Source organism: Chironomus tepperi, unplaced genomic scaffold, assembly GCF_022539635.2.
Source record: "Chironomus tepperi strain 1889 unplaced genomic scaffold, CSIRO-AGI_Ctep_v1 contig_445, whole genome shotgun sequence".
Lineage (NCBI taxonomy): Eukaryota > Metazoa > Arthropoda > Insecta > Diptera > Chironomidae > Chironomus > Chironomus tepperi.
This window is the reverse complement of record NW_027226567.1, coordinates 8,158,407-8,178,757: the sequence shown is the minus strand read 5'-3', so window position 1 is coordinate 8,178,757 and position 20,351 is coordinate 8,158,407. Positions and strand designations below refer to the sequence as shown.

Genomic DNA, 20,351 nt, shown 5'->3' with positions numbered 1-20,351 from the left:
AGCTGTAAGTGCAATATACACTGCTATACAGTAATATATTGTACGACAGCCTTTAGATCCTCAGTTTGGAGTGAGATCCTAAGTACACCGAAGTACACGAGTACGCCATACGACTTGACATACCCCAAAATATGCCTAATTACTTAAAATGAGCAAGATACTGCCTAGAATCATCCAGAAACTAGTCTTGAATAGCACACAACGTTTAATCGATCCAAATTCTGATCCCAGATTGATGTGATGCCAACTAAGTAACAGATTCGGTATAAATCCAGCATTTGTTCAATTTGGAAGTGCATCAATGTGTATGTACCCAGCTTTAAACTCATATTATGTGTCATACTTACTTACTTCCTTGGCGAATTTAGAATTGTATGAATTGTATAGAAGTATGTGTCATAAACCTGTTAAATACATCCAACGCACAAATTGAGCTTCGTAACTAGAATATTGTTACCGCCTTGACATTTCTATTCCTTATTATCTGACTTCTCACAACATCCAGTTGCATAATCAAAATCACTCTCAAAGGAAGCTTATCTACATTTTGCAAGCATCTTCGTTTCCCAGTAGAAATGCAAACAAAGTCTCAATTATTATATTATATCCTCCCACAGTACATAACACAACGATGATAAATTGCAAAATATTCTCATCAAAGGAAAAAGTCATAAATATGCAATAATATGAAATAATTGGTGTGGAAGTTTCCTCATTAAGTTCATAATGAAGTAATCAACTTCCTTTTTTACCTTTACGACGATTTAATAAGCATCTCTAATTTTCCGTAATGTCCACTTAGTTTATTTATGTATTTATTTTTGGAACTAAGCAGAATAATCCTTAAATGCTATTAATATAACTTTTGTAAGTTTAATTATATTGATGAAATGGCAACAACCACGCAATCCATAAATTGCAAATATTTTTCGTTCTCTTTGTTTTATGTGTTATGAACTATCGTAAAGTCATGCACGTATCAATTTTTCTTTATGTTCTCTTATTCTCGTCTACAATTCTTGTAGACACATCCTGAGACACATGTGACAGTCGGGGTTAAGTATTTTGTCATAAATTCATCGTGTATAGTTTGAGGAAAAAATAATTTTTCTTGTGGCAAAGACAGCAGCCAAAAGATATTAATTTTTATTTGGGGAACGTTCGTTGATGCTGTCTGAGTTTTAAGGGATCTGGAGGAGGAACCTATCCAGAGGTCAAAATTTTATCATTTCTTGAGTAGAAATCTTCAATTTGCTGAGAGTTTTTCGAAATAAAAATTCTAAAAAATGCTGAATTCCGGCAATTTCAAAAATTTCAAAAACTTCAAAAATTTCAAAATCTTTAAAAATCCCAAAAATTTCAAAAATCTCGAAAATTCTAAATTCTCAAAAATCCTTAAAATCTTCAAAATTCTACAAATCCTTGATTTTCATACAAAAAAAATCTAATCCCACCTCCCTCCTTCTGCAAAAATTGGATGTCAGATGCTTTGTCACCTTTAGCTGAACCCAACATGAGCCTTATACGATGCTTATCAGACCATCCCAAATAACACACATTGACTAATCTGTCAAAAAATTGACTTAAGGGCAACTTGATCATGACTTATTGACAGATTCAATTGAAATTCGGTTCAAATCCGACACCATGCCAGAACCACGTCAACCTGATATTGAATTTTAGATTGATTATCCGACCTGTGCTATTCAGACATGCCAAATATCTGTAGAATAAGCAAAAAGATCCAAAATTTAATAGACATCACTTAAGAACAACTTCCAAAATGTGGAAGTGGATTTTTAAAAATATCTCAAATTATAATTACCCGCTATTCAAGTTGATTTATTGGACTAAATTTATCATTCAATTCCTGATTTAATTTTAATCCTTTGAAAAAATTTTGTTGCAAAAATGAAAAAAATCAAAAAAAAAAAATGTTGAAAACATTTCAAAAAACTCTTCAAAAGAATTCTATTAATAATTAAATACTTTCTTCCATTAAGAGCTTCAAGCGATGCTGAAACATTTTGTTTAATTTATTCATGACTGAATTCTCAGGAATTTGTTAAAAAATTTACTGTCTGAATATTTAAATTTCAATAGAGTTTTTGAAAATTATTCTGTTGATTTTTCAACGTCAATGATAGTTTTTGGATCTAATTTAGTTTATTTAACATTTCGGTTGAAATTCCAATTAGTCAGTAATGTTTACTGGTTTGAGTGGATAGCTACATGCCATTGGCAATTCCGCTCATAAATACAAAGTCACTCAACTGAATAAATTAACAAAACTATTCAAAAGGAATTGACTAAAAAAGCTTGAAAAAGCCATAAATAAAGCTTTTATCAGAAAATTCAATGAATGAGTTTCGTGGAATTAAATTTCAAAATGAATTAAGCTTTTCTATTTGAATTAGAAAATTCTGAGTAGACATAAATTGGTGTAAATGATATTTTTTTTGAAAGGATGAATTGACTTTTTTTTCTATGGAAGTGGATTAAACTCGGATAAATTGAGTTTGTAAATGTAATGTTGAAGTAATGCGAGAACAACATTGTAATTTAATAAATAAGAGATTGGAATTCTCGTGGGAATCGAACCCACATACATACAAGAGAGAGATATGGAGCTATATATAAACATCCGGGCTGATGCTTAACCTCTCGGTTACTGAGGCCTAACTTTTGCACTGGTATATTCGCTTATATATGATTCGATACCCCAGATTCTACTCTATTCCGTCACCATAGTAATCTACAGTTAACATTTTCGAAGCAGATTATATAGCTAGTGCAATATTTTAAAAAAATAATTCCCAGAGTGTGGCTTATTATTATTATTATTTATTTTATTATATGGCTTCCTCAAAAACGATTTGAAACGGCCACACTTTGATTCCATTTTTAGACTAATTGTTCCTCATGTTCCCAATTTGTAATTCCTTTATGGTCACTATATTGGTTTCTGGGATCGAAACCTAAACATCCGACACAAATGAAAAAGGCTTCGCTTTGGAGCTTTAAAGTCTCGACTAAACCTCTTTGTTTAACATCAAATGAAAGTCGCTCCCATTCGGCGTCCATATGGCTTTCAAATTTATTTAACTGTGTAGAACCCTTCTTCATTTGTGTCGCTCGAGACAGTCAAATTAAAACTAACTTTTTAACATAAATTCACGTCCATCAACCCAAATTAGCTATCTCATAAAGTGCATATTGATTAATCGATCCAAAATCCGATACCAAGTCGGTGTGATTCTAACTTTATGACAGATTTAGTCCAAATTCGATACCATGACGGGGATATACTGGCCTGGTTTCGAATTTTGGATCAGTTAACCGTCTTGTGCTATTCGTATATTTCTAGAGTATTTCTTCCAATAATCTCAACTGATCAAATTTCCGATTATGTAGCTCTTAAATCTCTAAAATTCTAGAATCTAAAATCTGTTTTAAGGTAAATCAATGAAAAATTCATGAAATTTGATTTCAACTCATACATCCAAAACTACCCCATATCTATCATTTATTCAATTTATCCTCAAACCCTTTTATCTCCTCACAAATTCGACCTGCAATGTCAATAAACCATGCATCTTAAATTATTTTTTCACATCACAAATTTACTTTGAAATCACAACTTGACATCATGTCAATGAAATACAGCAAAAAAGTGATGTCCAGTCTACTAATGATTTTTTTCTCATTTTTATCTCAGTGCTCAATGTGCTTCCTCCAATTTATTACTCAATTTTCTTTTCTTTCTTCGGTTCCACTGAAGCGATTTCAATTCTGATGTCTACGTAGACCCACCCGCTGCTTTGATCATATCCCTTTCAGAATGTAATAAAAAAAAAGATTCATTTCGTCGTGTCTTTTTTTTGGCCTTAAAAGTACAAATGGAACTGAGAAGGAAAGACAGTTGGAGATAAAATACTCAACAAACGAGCACTCTTAGGGCATAAACACATAAATGTGACGACAACAGTATCAGTTCGGATTTTTTGTGTGTGAATGTGTATGTGTTGTTGTTGTTGCTATTGCTGGTAAACTGCTTAAAAGTACAAAGCACGAAATCGTAGAAATGGAGATGAAAACAGTTTACTGGCACTAAATCATGACTATCCATTTACTTTGTTTTCTCTTTAATCGTTTGCAAAAATGAAACTTTTATTCTTGTCCCATGCATGATGGTTCAGATGAATAGAAAGCTTAATACAAGCTTAATATATGGTATGGATGTATCCAGGGGGCTGAGCATTAACTTGCCAATAAATTGTCAATGACCAGTTTTAACGTATTTTTGTCCACTCGGAGCTTTGGTCCATAGACTAGAGTGTATATGGTAGATGTAGGTTAGGTGTAGGTTAGGTGTAGGTTAGGTGTAGGTTAGGTGTAGGTTAGGTGTAGGTTAGGTGTAGGTTAGGTGTAGGTTAGGTGTAGGTTAGGTGTAGGTTAGGTGTAGGTTAGGTGTAGGTTAGGTGTAGGTTAGGTGTAGGTTAGGTGTAGGTTAGGTGTAGGTTAGGTGTAGGTTAGGTGTAGGTTAGGTGTAGGTTAGGTGTAGGTTAGGTGTAGGTTAGGTGTAGGTTAGGTGTAGGTTAGGTGTAGGTTAGGTGTAGGTTAGGTGTAGGTTAGGTGTAGGTTAGGTGTAGGTTAGGTGTAGGTTAGGTGTAGGTTAGGTGTAGGTTAGGTGTAGGTTAGGTGTAGGTTAGGTGTAGGTTAGGTGTAGGTTAGGTGTAGGTTAGGTGTAGGTTAGGTGTAGGTTAGGTGTAGGTTAGGTGTAGGTTAGGTGTAGGTTAGGTGTAGGTTAGGTAGGTCAACATAAGAGTATAATCAACCCTTGATCACTTTTCGCTAGAAAAACAAACTCCTTATGGATGCAGCTAACAAATGGACATTGCAAACAAAGCATAATACTTACCAACTTCAGGCTACACCCCTAATACTCATCCATGCTCATTCACAGAAGTGAAAAGTTTTCTTTTCCCATCCTTTAATCTCTTTTGTAACTATGTACTGTATAGTATATAGTTACTGTTGGCTTACGTGAGGATATGACACTGGATGATGCTTTAAGAATGCTCAAATTGCTTTTTCATTGAACATTACTTTTGATTTTATGATTCAAACAAACAATTACAAATAAGAGCGGATGAAATACAATATTAAAGCTTAATCTTTTAATATTTAAGATCCACTTCGAAGATTTTTCTTCAAGAATTTTTTCTGTGGCATTTTGTTTACAGACTCATTTATCTTTAAATCCATACTTGAAATTCCACTCCTAAATTCCTCAAATTTCATGTCCAACAAAAATGTTGTTTTGAATTTTCATAAAAATTATTATTCAAATAAAATTCTATTGCTTAATGCTTGGCACTTCATTCTATTCGCTTCATCGGAATTAAATTTAATCGCATATTTTATTCCTTTTTGGGATGAGAGAAAATTACTTTTCCACTTTTGGGAAATGATAAAATGTGCCTCAATGGTTCACACCCAAGCCTTTTGAATATATTTTTTTGTTATGGTCTGGAGTTTTGGAAGTTTGTTTGGCATTGTTTGTTAGGAATTTAAATGAAAGTTGTGCTTTTTTGGAGTTATTAGAAGGGTAATTTGGGTAAATTGGCAAATTCTCGTTCAAATTGAATAAAATTTTGTTAATTTTAGCTTTAAAAAGTCTGCATTAAGCTGAATATTGTCTAGTTCTGTAAAATCTAGTCAAAAACATTAGAATCTAGTCTAATTCAGTATAATCTAGCCTAATTCAGTAAAATCTAGCCGAATTCAGTAGAATCTTGTCTAATTTAGCAGAATCTAGTCTAATTCAGTAGAATCTAGTCTAATTCAGAAGAATCTAGTCCAATTCAGTAGAATCGACTCTAATTAAGTAGAATCTAGTCTAATCCAGTAGAATCTACCCTAATTCTACTGAATCTAGTCTAATTTTGTAGATTCTAGTCTAAATTATTAAAATCTAGTCTAATTCAGTAAAATCTAGTCAAATTCAAAAGAATCTACTCTAATTTAGTAGAACTTAGTCTAATTCAACTCAAACTCAACAAAAATAAACTCAAATTTTATAAAATCTACTCGAATTTCAATAGATTTAATTCAAAATACACAAAACCCAGTTCAATTGAGCATAAAATTCCCCAAACCAGCATTTTCAATAACAAATCAACATTTCAAATTGAGCACACCCCCATATTAGAATATTTTGCCAATTCCATATCACTATCATATCATTTTTTAAGTATAAGGAAAATAGCCATAATAACAATAATAACTTCCAACTTAAAATTCTATTTTTTATCATTCAGTTTTCAAAAATTTATGAAGATTATGGAGTAAAATCACAATGCGTACATATTCTGTTCCTTCATCCTTACCCATCATGAGAATACTTGTGCTTGTATATTTACGCATTATTAACTTACCAATGGTGTTTACATATGCATGCGATGATGTTGATAATGATGTCTTCACATTTTATTTGAATATGAAAAAAATGGAAAAAAATGGAAGAAAATTTTGCAAAAAAAAGAAGAAAATGAATTTTATGGCTGGATATGTGAATAATTCAGCATATGAGAGAGAGAAAATTATTTGCGTAAATAATCAATTATTATGAATGAAACTTGATCAACTGTATAAATTGAATTAATTAAAATTGATATGAGACTGTTGGCATTCCAGGCCTGTGATGTTTGGGTAGCAAGTTATAATTTATTGAGCATTCATTAATATTTGATGTCTGCCTTGAATAATTTGTATAAGATGAAGCTTAAATTTACTGTATCATTAAAATTTCATGGAATATGCTGGAAAAAGGTCAGCGGAAGTGGATGTCTTTAATGTAAATTTTCCGCAATGGGGAAATAAATATTTTTTTGGATAAGATTCTCTCAGTTTTTATGACTTGATTACATGAAATTGTTTGATGACCGCCTATGGGTGGAACTTTCCCTTGAATTGTCTTCATTTTCATTTGATGGATGGAAAAAATTCAGGTCGGAATATTATGAAAAATTAATGAATTCAATCTGAATTCATGTTTCGTATTTGGAATTTTTTTTTTTTGGGGAATTTCCAACATTATTGATATAAAGCAGAAGGCTAGTCAAATAAATGAAAATAAATGGAAAATTATTTTCATTTTTGCTTTATATATTTTGAGGGGTCTTTAGTAGATGATGTTTAATGAACAATCAGATTTCTCTTTCCTGTCTTAAAATTTACATAGAGCTTGACTAGTGACGTATTCAGGGGTTGGGAGTTTGGTAGCCAAATTCTCGACTTAGTCAAGTTTGAGTCTCCTCTTTTTGGAAAAACTTCTTTAATTTGCCTGGGTTTTTTCCTGAAAAAAATCCTAAATCCCCCGCTAAATGTTTGCGATCTACACAATAAAATCCTGGCCCCTACTCCTAAATAGTAGACTGCATACTTAGCTGTTTTATGAAGCAAATAACTTTGACTCTACTTGATTGTGCAGAATATCAATAATTGTGCAGAATATCAAAGCTAAAAATACAGAACAGTTTTTGATCCCTCAATTGTAATGCATATAACTCCGGTATTAATCCCAAAATTCAGTACATTTTGATTGTAAGGTTAGCGAAAAGGTGATTATAGGTTGCAATACACCTTATCAACATATGTTAAAAGAGTGTATAAGCTTAGCGAAAAAAAAGCTCGTTAGTAGATATTACAGAAATTTGTACTAAGTCACGACTAGCTTTACAGCTGTGTGAACAAAATGTTAATGTGAATTCCGAGCGACACAAATGAAGAGAGTCTTGGACTCTTGGAGCATCGAAAGATTCCGCTAGGGCTCCAAAATAGGGAGCAACCTCAGTGTGGCATTTAGGTCGCTTGTGCATCATTCTGAACAGCTTTTGGACCGTTAAATAATCAATATCATATTTTCGCAGCGTTGACTTCGAATCGATTTACTTGGGCTTGATTTTTATCGAACTCCATTGACTCAATACAATTCAAAATGTTTCGATATTGAGTTCTGGCCAACAATCAACACAGGATCAGACGCTATCGTTAAAATTGTGTTTCTTTACTGTTGTCATGTTATGACCCAGAGTTGAAAGGGCTTATTGCCGCATTTGCACTTCGCCTGGGTGCGGAGCATCTGGTAGACCTAATATTCTGCAGATTTCATTCAATATTCGGTCTACCAGAAGCACCTGAATCAATTCGTCTGGATCTGTCTTTAGGTAACTTCTGCCAGATTCTAATTTCCAGAACTTATGCATCGTTGCAACTGAATTGTGAACTCCAACGGATACATTTTTGAAGCACGGACTCTCAAATATCTGCCAACTCTTACCATTAAATTGCTATAACCTGAAATTAATTCTAATTAAACCAAAAAATTCAATATAAAATTTTTAACCAACATTATTTATGAATAACCCATAAGGTCACTTTCCTATTCTAAATTTTCCATACCAAAAATAATCGATAAATGCCATATCACTCTGTCAATTATGTATTTTATGTATGTTTGCCATAAACAAAGTTTTTTTTATATTACAAAAAATGAGAACATCAAATCAGCAATAAAAGTAGCATAGGTCAGTTAACGCTAAACGAATAAAAAAAAGTTCTCGCTAATAAAAATCTACATTTATAGAGAATTAGAGTCAATTACCACATCACATGTAAAAACACGTTAATGAGGTTTATTACCCAAAATTAGGTTCTTTTGCTTTTGTTTGCTCTAAATTGATTTAATTCACGATAGAAGCAGCAGCATTTGAGTCACTTCGCACTTAATTGAAACTCTAGAACTCTCATTTATATCGAATATCACAACAAACAGTTCCACCAGTCAGTGTCAATTCCTTGAAAAATTTCTCTTAGCATTAATAGGGGAAGTAAATCTTCAAGATACTTTAGGTTATTAAAACGGAAAGAATTTTTCCATTTATTTCCTCTTTTTTTTCATTCCATTTTACATTCAAGTCGACGATAAGGCAATACACAAGACTTTCGTATGAGTCATGCTTGGGGAGGGGATGAGAACAAACAAGTATGAAGTATGTTTATGTATTAAATGGATGTTTTGATGAATGAACATGAGAAACGAGACAGATAATTTAATTGAATGTCATACATATAGGACAGACCGACACACAGATGTGGAACAGCACAGATTAATTAAAATGGAATGAAGATAGCTAAAAATGAGTAATTGAAAAAAGAAGAAGAGGCAAAAAGGAATTAAATAGACATAAAAGTAAATGAAAATGTGGAAAGAATGTTACGTAAAATTAAAAAATGTTTGAGAAGTCCTTCAAAAGGAACTGAGGACGAAAAAAGCAAATAAAATGATTCATGTGCTGTAGTTAAAGTAAACTAAAAACTAAAGATGATGAACCTTTTGGTTGATGCTTTGAATAATTAAATGCTGCAGTGCTGTCACTAACAGAAAATACCTCAATAGAGCTTCTGTCTGTAAAGAGCTGTATAGAGCTTCATTGTTGAAATTAAGTAATTTAATCTAAATATAAAATTGAATTATTCTGTTCTTTTCTACTAACACATTTGTATTTGAAAAGAGCTTTTGGATATAAATAGCTGAAACAAGAATTTTTACAGTTCACAGTCCAGATTCTGGCATTTTATCAATAACTTCACAAGTCAAAGTCGATTTGATTTCACTAAAGTTCGCTGAGAACCGATTAAAATTTGCATGAAACTATTTTCTGCTGACACTTGTGAAGTATAAGATTTTGAAAAAATTTCAATCGATTCTTAGACAACTATGGATCAATTTGGCATTGATCTATGGTTGATTTTGAGTAAAAATTTTGATTTCAGATCTAAACTTTTAGTTTACTCTCATTTCTAAGTTTTATCAATAATCCTCCCACTACATGCTGCCTTGAACAAGCATCCGACACAATTTTAAGAAATCTCAATCTCTATAATAGTGTCCATCCCTGAATCATGACAACATTATCCGTCAAATGATGTTTATCTGGCTTAAGATGATTCGTATTGAAATAAAAGCAATTTGTTCTGTAAACTAAATCCAGATACAGCGCAATGTGTTGTTTGGATTAAATAAATATCAATTTACATTGGCATCTGCTATTTCTACAATGGAATCAAATATGCTGCAGAATTTGAATCAATAACTAAGGGTTTTTTAAAACGGGATCGAGATGTTCCTTGAGTGGAATATCTATGATTAATTGACCTTATGGCTGGTAATAGAATTGACATTTTAAGGCTAGGTACACAAATGTTGAGTTTAGGATTAGACTTGCAGTCTTCTAATTGCAGCATGGTTCTTTTGCCAAAGATTTTACAGTTTTTTTAAGACATCCAACTGATAATTTTGATGACAGTCAACATGAAGCCACTTGAAAACGACATGGCAGCGACTTGCCTGTCATAAATGATTTATAGTGATCGGGAAGGATCCGCAATTGTCTGGATCTCAAGAATTTATTAAAATCAGGACCAAATTTGTTAAAAATTGTAAAAATTGCAAAAATTGACGAAAATTCAATTAATTACACTTTTTTTAGCAAAGAGTCAGAGTCTTGGACATTTCTTTGCTTGTCATCAATTCCATCCAAATCTCGGAAAATTGTCAAACTTTAAAAATCGAGAACCTAGTCAAAAACTTAATTTTAAAGCATATTTTTGTCAATTTTTTTACTGCTTAGCAACTTAGCAACACATAAATTTAGCTACAAGCATTGAAAGTAATCACAATGAAAGCAACAAAGAAGAAATTTTGATCCAAAATGTCAAAAATATCAAGTAACACAACATGACATTTTTGAGACTGAAAATCAAATCCAAAATTGTTGAAAATTTACATTTTAAAAATTCAACAATTTAAAATCTAAGAAAGCTTTTGCATCAAAAATTCACAAAACTTTACATTAAACTTTCCACATTTCAATTAACAAAAAAAGCAGCAAAATGAGCAAAAAAAAAAACATTCACAATTTACCAGCAGCAATAGAATAAACTCTATTTAACAATCCACAGCCAATGGGTACAAAAAAAGTCCCATAGCAAATGCAACTTTAAAGTGATTAAAAGTTTAATATTTTTTCTTCTTTTTTCTTTTCTCATCCACAGGCGCTATGTGAAAAAAAGTAAGGAAAACGTGGGTACGAAGGAAGTGGAATAATTTACCATAACGGGAGATAAAAAAGTGCATGTGCATTAAAAAAATATGTGTCATAAAATGAGATAGAGAATAAAAAAATTATGCAGTTATTTCCAATTAATCGAGAGAAAGAAACTTTGTAAAAAAAGAAGGAACTAGAAGCGATGAAAATAAACTTTATCGATAACCGATAGTTGAGGGAAAAATGTCATAATTTAGAATGGATAATAATTTTTTCTGAAGTTCAAGTGAACAGTTTTAATGAGTATAGAGAGAGTAGTTCAGATGATTGGATATAAATTATTCATAGATTCGATCAACTTGCATATGATTTAGGGATTTGTTTACAAATTACGTGCTTGGATAATGATTTTTAAATGCAAAGAGAGTCAATTTATTACGCTGATGGATGTCGTAGAGCATGAGTTAGTTGATGGATCCAAACTCCGGCACCAGATCGTTGTGGATCTAGCATGATGTCAGACTTAAACCAAATCAGACATCAAGCAAGTCACGTTAGACTGGAGCTGGATTTTTGATCGATAAGCTGATTTGTTCAGTTCAGGGACCAAGCATGTTGATTTAAGCAAAATTTTTAATGATTATTGCCTATTCAGATATGTAGGATAAATTTATTTGAAGCATTTTGTATATTACTTCCATATATTTACTTAAAATTCCCATTTATTTAAATTGACATCAATATTGTACTATCCCTGAGGGCGTTTCGGGTTTACATACTGTAACTGAATATTAGGTCAATTTCAATCGATAATACCGAGCTGCACAATACTATGAATTGGATTTTTAGCGCATTTTTGAAACTTGTTTTCCCGAGCTTAAAAAATCACTTTGTTCATGCGTTCGGCTGACATATGAGATTTTTACAACCAGACATCGTTGAGAGCTCTTGATATTTTGCATTAATTAAGAACCTCAACGCTAAAATAGGGCAAAATTAGTTTTCGTGGTCAGGGCAACTTTTCTAAATAAGCAAATAAGCTCTTGAAAGGTTGCTCTTTCTATATTTACTAGTTCAGCATGATCCCAAGCGTTACTCTCACTATACTCTACTCTTTGCCTGCTAGGGCTTAATCCCGGATGGCATACGGCGTAGAAATTGCCAAAAAATTGGAGCAAGGCTGACTTGACTCTGACCTAAAGTCGGATTTCTTCGAATTTGGCCAGGAGCCAAGGTCTCGCTGACATGATGTCGGATTTTTGGACATTTTTACACAGTGTGCTTGCCGAGATGTCTTATCATCAGTATCTTCTTACTTACCGACAAAAAGACGTATCGATGCCCTAAATAACACATTATGCTGTTCGGGCATACATACTTTTTTATCAATGTTTACATGAAAGCAAGAAATTAACATTAAGTAAACAAAGGCAAGGTTTCCGTACATACATACATCAGAAGAAACTAGAACTAAGTTTTAGTATTCAAAATGCACAGTCACAATTGGCACGGCCATCAAAGTGAAAACTGATTTTTATTTTCTTCTTTTTCTACAAATGTTTCTTTCTCTCAAAATATTAAGGAACGAAATACATCCATAAATTTTATATCTCTAAAAGAAAAGTATTTCCTTTATTTGTGTGTTTGTGTCCAAAAACGCGTGTGAAATAAAAAAAAAATAGAAAAAAAAGAAAATAATTTGAAAAAAATTTATAAAATAGAGTATATCCAATAAATTAGAAGTAATCGTGGAATCGCGTAACAATATTTCGTTCAACGCTGTTTCGTTGTTGCTTGCCTTGTCGCGGGGGTCCGTCGGCCCCCGGTGAAAGCAACAGCAAATTGGATAAAAAATTATCGACGGGAGGAGGAACCGTAACACCAACGACAGCGCCAACGCAGACACCAACATATACGACATTAACAGCACTATCATCACCACTTATTGACACGATTGTAACGACAACATTAATTGGAATTACAACATCATCTGTCACTACATCAGCATCATCACCTACTTTAACAACACCACTATTGTCTGATAGCATATGTCCATCAAATCCACTCGAATCATCATTTGTGGCACTAACTAACGCTTTAAATCAATTGCCAACTGCCGGTGCTTCCTTATCCTCCTCCTCAACTTTTAATACTTCTTCTATTATTGTCACCACCGTTAGCTCATCAACATCAACATCATCAACAACATCCACAAATAATAATTTACATCAACAGAATCTTATAACAACAGCATCAACTGGATTATTAGTTGCACCATCAACAAGCAACATTAATCAATCGACATCTAGTCCTCTGCAACAACAACAACAACAACAACAGCAGCAATCGTCACCATCAAATTTATCAACAGCATCACGCACATCACAAAGTCATTTTCCATCAACATTACCCCATATTGATGAGGATGATGAGGATGAAAATGGTCAAGGTATTACATATTTACCATTTAATAAACAATATTCATCGATTCGTGTAGTCGAAAATAAAGTACAAAACGACAATCTTATAAATTTAAATGCGAATTGTAACAATAATGTTAAGAGCTTCTCATCAAACGATTGTACGTCGACATCATCATCGGGTAATTCTGTATTGACACCATCGCCAAAGATAAAAGTATCTAGAGTTAAATTTAATCAAAATCAGACACAACAGCAATCACAGCCACAACTTCCATTGTCACTCTCGTCAAGTGATTCGGAATCATCTGTTACAACCATACAACAGCGTGATTGTGGTGGTGATAATAGTGATAATATATCGCCAAACAAAATGCAAGCTGAAAGTGGAACAATTGCAGAATTACAAAAATATCAGAATAAATATTTAAGGAATCGACGACATACGCTAGCAAATACAGCAATTAATGTTCGGTGAGTTTATATACATTTTAACTTATTTTTTGTACTGTATCGTATAACGGATCCATATTGACTGTACAGTTTAATATACAATATCTATGGTTATTACTTCCTCAATATCGTACCGGAGGAAATGTGTGTGGACTTAAGCAGGGTTGGAAATAGAGAATTTCTTGTGGAAATACTAATTTAAGCTTGCTAGCTTAATACTGTAACTACAGTCTGTAAGGATGTGCTTTACAAACTTTGTTAAAAGCGACACAGGAAATAGTATACCATAACTGACAAAGAGCATGCTTTCCTGGTGTAGAAAGACCTTTTCGATACCAAAAAGTGGCCTATTTGTCTGTTAGGGATACTTAATTACTTACTTCCAACTTACTTCGCTGACCGTATATATCAATTGGGATTCATGACCTTCCATAGCTGTTGAATGAAGCTGGCTCTATATATCCGATTGTCAATAGCTGACTTCCGATTGTCAATTCTCAATGCCAATGGCAATACTGTCTCTATCAAGAGCCTCCTTCCAAGAGTTCTTTGGTCGCTCTCGTTTTCTTTTGCCATCTAAAATTTCCATCAATCAATCACACAATTAGGGCAAATTTGGTGCAAAGTTATTCATTTTCTGACATACATGAAGGCATTGATGAGAATAGTGTGTCACAGAGGATGGTTTGAGCAGCACTGTTCTGGATATTCTCTGCATGTAAAGATACATTTCCCAAAGAAGCTCTCAATAGAGACAGCATTGCATTTGGTATTAAGAATTGGAAGGAGGAAGCCGGCGATAGAACCTGTTATTAGCGACATCTGATGGAAGCCATGGATCACAGTTGATCTGTACGGCCAGCGAAGTAAGTAAGTTTCCCAAAGTCTTGATTTCGGTGTATTTTCCGATATTGCAAAGTAATTCATCGATATTTATTCTTTACTGGGAAGTTCGTTACAAATTTTTGTGGAAATTGTAGGATTTTTCAAGTAAATTTTCATTAAATTTCTCAAAATTCTCTGCAATTTTTACATATTTTTAAGACTTTTTCTTGGACTTTTCTTACAAATCCGCGTGTAAATTGTCCATTTTCCAAATAATATTCGCTACAACTATTTCCAACCCTGCATCGCTCCACTCACTGAGTAACATTGACGATATTGTATAACACATTAGATATTTCATATTGTTCGCTTCTCTTTATATAGTTTCTATATCATAAAATATAGAAAAAAAAAAAAAAATATGAAAAAGTGTCACATTCTATTTAATGGTAGAAAATCTGTATCTCATGGATGGGAAGTATATTTAGACTTAATGGGAAAAATATCAGAGGGTGTTAGTGAATATGTAATATGATTTTGATAAAAAAAAGAAACTTTTTTTTGATTTATTACTTTCTCTTTTTAACAAGAATATATATATCAAAAAATATGAATATACATGAGCCGTACGGACCAAAAAACTTCATCATCAAGGAGAATGAAAGCTTCAAAGTTTCAAAGCAGATTAGATTACACTGTCATGGTACAGTCATTTTATTCGACTCAATAGTTCAATTACTTGTGGAAATTTTCGACAAAAAAGCTTTAAAACTTTATGAAAATATTTCTATACGGGACACATAAATGTAGCTACATATCTAGTTCTTTGGGATAATTGATAGCTTTTATAAGGTTGAAAAATGAAAGGAAAAAGTTTAAAGATCCAAAAAAAAAAAAACTTTGTGAAATCACAACTCAACTCATTTATCATGGATATAGTGAATATCTATAAAATAATCTTGTTTAAAACCATTATAGAAAGTTTCTATAGATTGAAAGTTTTATTATTTTAGTACAGAAAGGAGGGATTGTTTAGAATTGTAGAATTTTTTTCTTGATTGTGAAATGTGAAATGGATTTTTATTGAGTTTATCATGGCGTTTCTATTGAAATGTGGAGGCTTTGTTTGAAGCTTATTTGAATGGATATCTAATATAGTCTACTTTTAGGGTCAAAAATTGCGATTTTTCAGAACTTTTCACACATTTTTCCTGAAATCAAAAATTAAGAAAATTGAAATTTGATCAAATTTTATGTGGAAAATCTGTTAAAATTGCTCTTTTTGAATTGCAAAATTTTGGATTCATTTCTGGAAATTTTGAAGAAATTCAGCATCATATCCGAGTCTTACTGACTTATTACCAAATTTTGGACCAATAATCCAGAAGTACAGTTAAAAATTGTAAAATTAGTGATTTATATGATTTTTAAGTTTGAAAAATTGTAAAAAATCTTCAAAATTCCTTTAACCCGAAATTTCAACTCATTTCTCAATAACCAAAGCTCATACTCAGCTCTTTTGACTCAGCACTTTCCTTACATTCCATAAAAAAATATATCAATACTTTAGAAATCTCGTTTGCATAAAAACTTGTTATTTTTCCTGACCTCATAAAAATTTCATGCTGTTCATTTTTGGATCAATATTTCTCGTGTTAAAATTTTCATTCCATAAATTACTCAACTTAAAAAATTCAATTCAAAGCTCGAAATTGCATGAAAAAATCCGTCACTCAATAGCTCAATAGCTTCCATTCAACAATCTTTTGTTCCTTGTCATTCAACAGATTAACAGAAAGCTTTCAATTAAAAATGAAAAATTTGTATTCGGATAAAATAAGAAAAAATAAACTTTTCAGCAAGTCAGGGGTAAAAATTAACATTTTATCATTTTGGTAATTGTAATTGATATTTCGAATTAAAGGTTGATTGACGTTCTGACAGTTCTGAGTGTTGCCATCGAACAACAGAACATTACTGGGGGTGGAGAACTTAGGTAGCATAGTTTGTCGCGTTTATCACATTTTTCTCAAGCAGCACAAATAAAGAAGGCTCTGTCAAGGTACTCTATAGGTTCCTGTAAACCAGACAGCAGCCGAAAGCTTTGTCAAGATACTCTTTAGGCCCCAGTAAACCGGACAGCAGCCGAAAGCTTTGCCAAGGGACTTTATAGGCTCCGTTAAACCGGACAGCAATTAAGGGCTCCACCACATTACTCTTTAGGCTCCGGTATACCGGACAGTACTCGAAACCTTTAAAATTCCGTGACAGAGTCTTCTTCATTTGTGTAGCTCGGGATTGTCACTTTTTCTACATTTTTGTAGGATTCAGTCTACCGTTAACCTCCATTTACTGCATCTTAGATGCGCAAGTCCGCAGCTTTCGACTGTACCTTATAGTTCGTCTATGGTTACAGACCTTCATCTCTAAGTTATCCACCCCCTGATCACATCATTAAAGATTAATTCATTTCAATTACTCACAGTAAAATATCATAATTTATGAGCTGAAAACAAGAGTCAAAGAAGCCAAAAAAGCGCATTTTTTCGTCTGTCAAAAAATATTTGTTTGTATAAATTGCGCCTCAAGACAAAATACTGAGAATCAAAAGAAGACTGAGTGAATGAAAAATGAAATAAAGGAGGTAAATGTTGATGATACGAAAAAAAGAAAATTTTCTTCTTTCCTCCCTCAAAGAAATCGCATCTCTTGTGAAAGGCATTTACAGTGACTGTGAAAGCAGAAAGAAAAAGTTTAGGTCGTTAAACTCAAAAATATGGAGACTACACAATGATCTAGAATCGAAAAAAGTGTTCACAAATTAAAATTGCGTTATTTACTTTTGGAAGCGTGAAATTTTTAAAAACAAAATAACCGTTGTTTTTGTATTTAGAAAATTTGCGTTTTTCTTGGTGTTTTAATTGTTTTAACTTAATTTCTATTAAAGATCATAAACAGATTAGCAAAATGTGAGCATTTAATGAAAAAAGTATTGGTTAACGACGTTAATTAACGCAAATAAATTTGCCTAAAAATTTTTTGTAAAGGAGATTTCATGAAAATTTTGAGACTCAAATTCTCTTTAATGGGCGAATTTGGCATCTTAGTATTAAGATCACATCAATATCAAAGCTCAAACTATGTCTTTTTCCTGTTTTCGTTTGTCTCCCGTTGTATCATAATAAGTTATTTAAGTTTTTAAAATGCATATTTTACGAATTTTCTGAGACAATTTTTAAGCATTTCTACTATTTTATACTTTAGTTTTTTCGTTTAATTGTAAACTATTGATGATTTGAAAGATGAAAATTGATAAAACATAGGTAAAACATGTCTAATTCATAGAAAAATTTGCGATTTTAAATTTCTCTGAAATTGTAAACAAAAAATTTATGAAATTCAAAATTAATTTACACAAGTTAGACAGTGATTTGAAGCTTTATAGTTCTACAGGATATAGCTACCAATAGCATCTTTAGTAATGCCTAACGAAGGTCTAGTTTATTTTCCATGAAAAAAATCAATTTGTGAACATTTTTTTCGATTCTAGATCATTGTGGACTATAAAAATTTTTTTTTGCTTTCTTTTGGGACAGTAATTTTGTTTATTTTAAGAGCTGTATGAGATGGAAAATTTCAGATACGAAAGTTGGAGTCGGGGCTTAATATTGGTTTTTCAAAAAACTTTAATCATGAAACCACAGAGCGTAAAAAATGCGAAAATCCGGTCAAAGGCCATCGTGAGTCTGTCCTAAGGCTACACTTCACCAAATGTGACCTTAATTCACAGTCAAATCGTCCTGGAACCGGATTTTAATGTCATTTTCAAGCCGTGTGCTTTGCCGGGCAATTCATCATCTATAGCTGATTAAAATGGAAGTTCAAGACAGGATCCAGATTGATTCCAAGGGTATTAGAGACCGAGACCAGGATCCAGTCTTGGTCTCTTAAATTCGTTGAAAACTAGACTTCCGGAAACCCTAATTATCGTCACCAAATTTAACAATATTCCCTACATCAACTTCCTTAGTAAATATAATCAAACTTCCTTATCACCACCAATCAAACCCCCCTCACTACATCCCCCACTAAGCCACACAAAAAAACGTCTCATCTTCTTCCAATTTTTTGTCAGTTTTCTTCACGCTTTGCTGTTTTTTTTTCGATTAGAAAACATAAACATATGAGAAAGCCATAAAGATGAAGGCATACGAAGGCTCGAATTTTGATATTAAGGTTAATTAAATCTGTTAGTCAACGCATCTGTGCCTGGAGATGTGTATGCTTTCAGAAGTTGATTTAGATATTATGTATGTATGAATCTTTTTTTGGTGGTTTTATGTATTGGGGCTGTTCATTTGTTAGGTGACTTATTTACTTACTTACTGGAACCATACTCCGAATTTGAGCCTAGGTTATTACACAAGGGCTTCCACCTGACTTTGTTGCTGGCCACATCACAATATTGTACAAATTCTCTATTTTGTCACTTACTACTTAACAGTCTTAAGAAAAGGAGTGAACGGTCAATGATGAACAAAGCAAAGAAGGAATATCGAGCCAAAAATGTCGCGAGCGAATAGCAACAGGCAGACTTGATCCTATTTCGACTGAAATCATTTTTATGCATGCTTTCCTGACGCCAAATTAAAATCTGACTTTTTTTTCAATTGTACATTCCATGATAGGATTCAGAACACTTGCATTCAAGGAGATTAAAAAAACCAGGATTAAAATGGAATTGATGCGTGTAGATCAATACCGGTATTGAAAGTCAGAACGAACTATATGCAATGCAATTGTTTACATAACCTAAGATCTACACTGTGATTAGCAACCTGTATGCCGCGGCAGACAAGTTAGCTTATCTCAAATGCAGGATACCCTCACTTAGACGACAGTGTTAAAGGTCAAGTGACCAAACTTTCATTGTCTTTTCTATTGCTTAATAGCACAGCAGTATTAATATATCATAATATTAATATATCAAAGCACAAAACCAATACACTTCCGGACAATTCCAATTCATAAATGTTCAGCTACAGTAAGAAAAATATTACGTCATATGCAAACAGCCCCCAAACTAATCAACTTATTACATTTACATGTACCAAGAAGAAGCTGCACATGTTCTAATGTAAACATTTGAGGATTTACGTCATTCACATCATCCATCGGAATTGGAATGTTGAATTACATTATGTCTTAGTCATTTTCTATTAGAGCAGGTGCATCAAATCTCTACAGCATGCATGTGACTGTGACAAATGATGAAGGAATGTTGAGAATTTTTTTTTGTAGAAAATGGCAAAGTTTAGCGTCTTACTATAAGGCGAACTATTCAGAAAAATCATCTCTTTAATTACGCTCTAGTTATTCCTTTCATCGGAAATGAACATTTTCCTATCTTTTCAATTTCACTTCACACTTGCCATTTTAGCGAAGATTTTTTTTTTCTTATTTTCTTCGTTCAAGAATTCAAGGTACAATCATCCTACACATTTGTGTATTTTATTACTTGTAAAGTTTGTTTTTATCA

The 20,351-nt window shown here is 32.6% G+C and overlaps 1 long non-coding RNA gene across 1 annotated transcript in view; it reads left to right on the top strand.

Annotated features, from left to right (window-relative positions):
* LOC139098021 (uncharacterized) overlaps positions 1–12,995 on the top strand; it is a 50,908-nt gene extending 37,913 nt beyond the window's left edge. Inside the window, exons 2-3 of the long non-coding RNA XR_011545139.1 lie at positions 11,122–11,138; positions 12,697–12,995. This is a non-coding gene — a long non-coding RNA (uncharacterized lncRNA). The remainder of the gene's footprint in view (positions 1–11,121; positions 11,139–12,696) is intronic.
* The last annotated feature ends 7,356 nt before the right edge of the window (positions 12,996–20,351 follow it).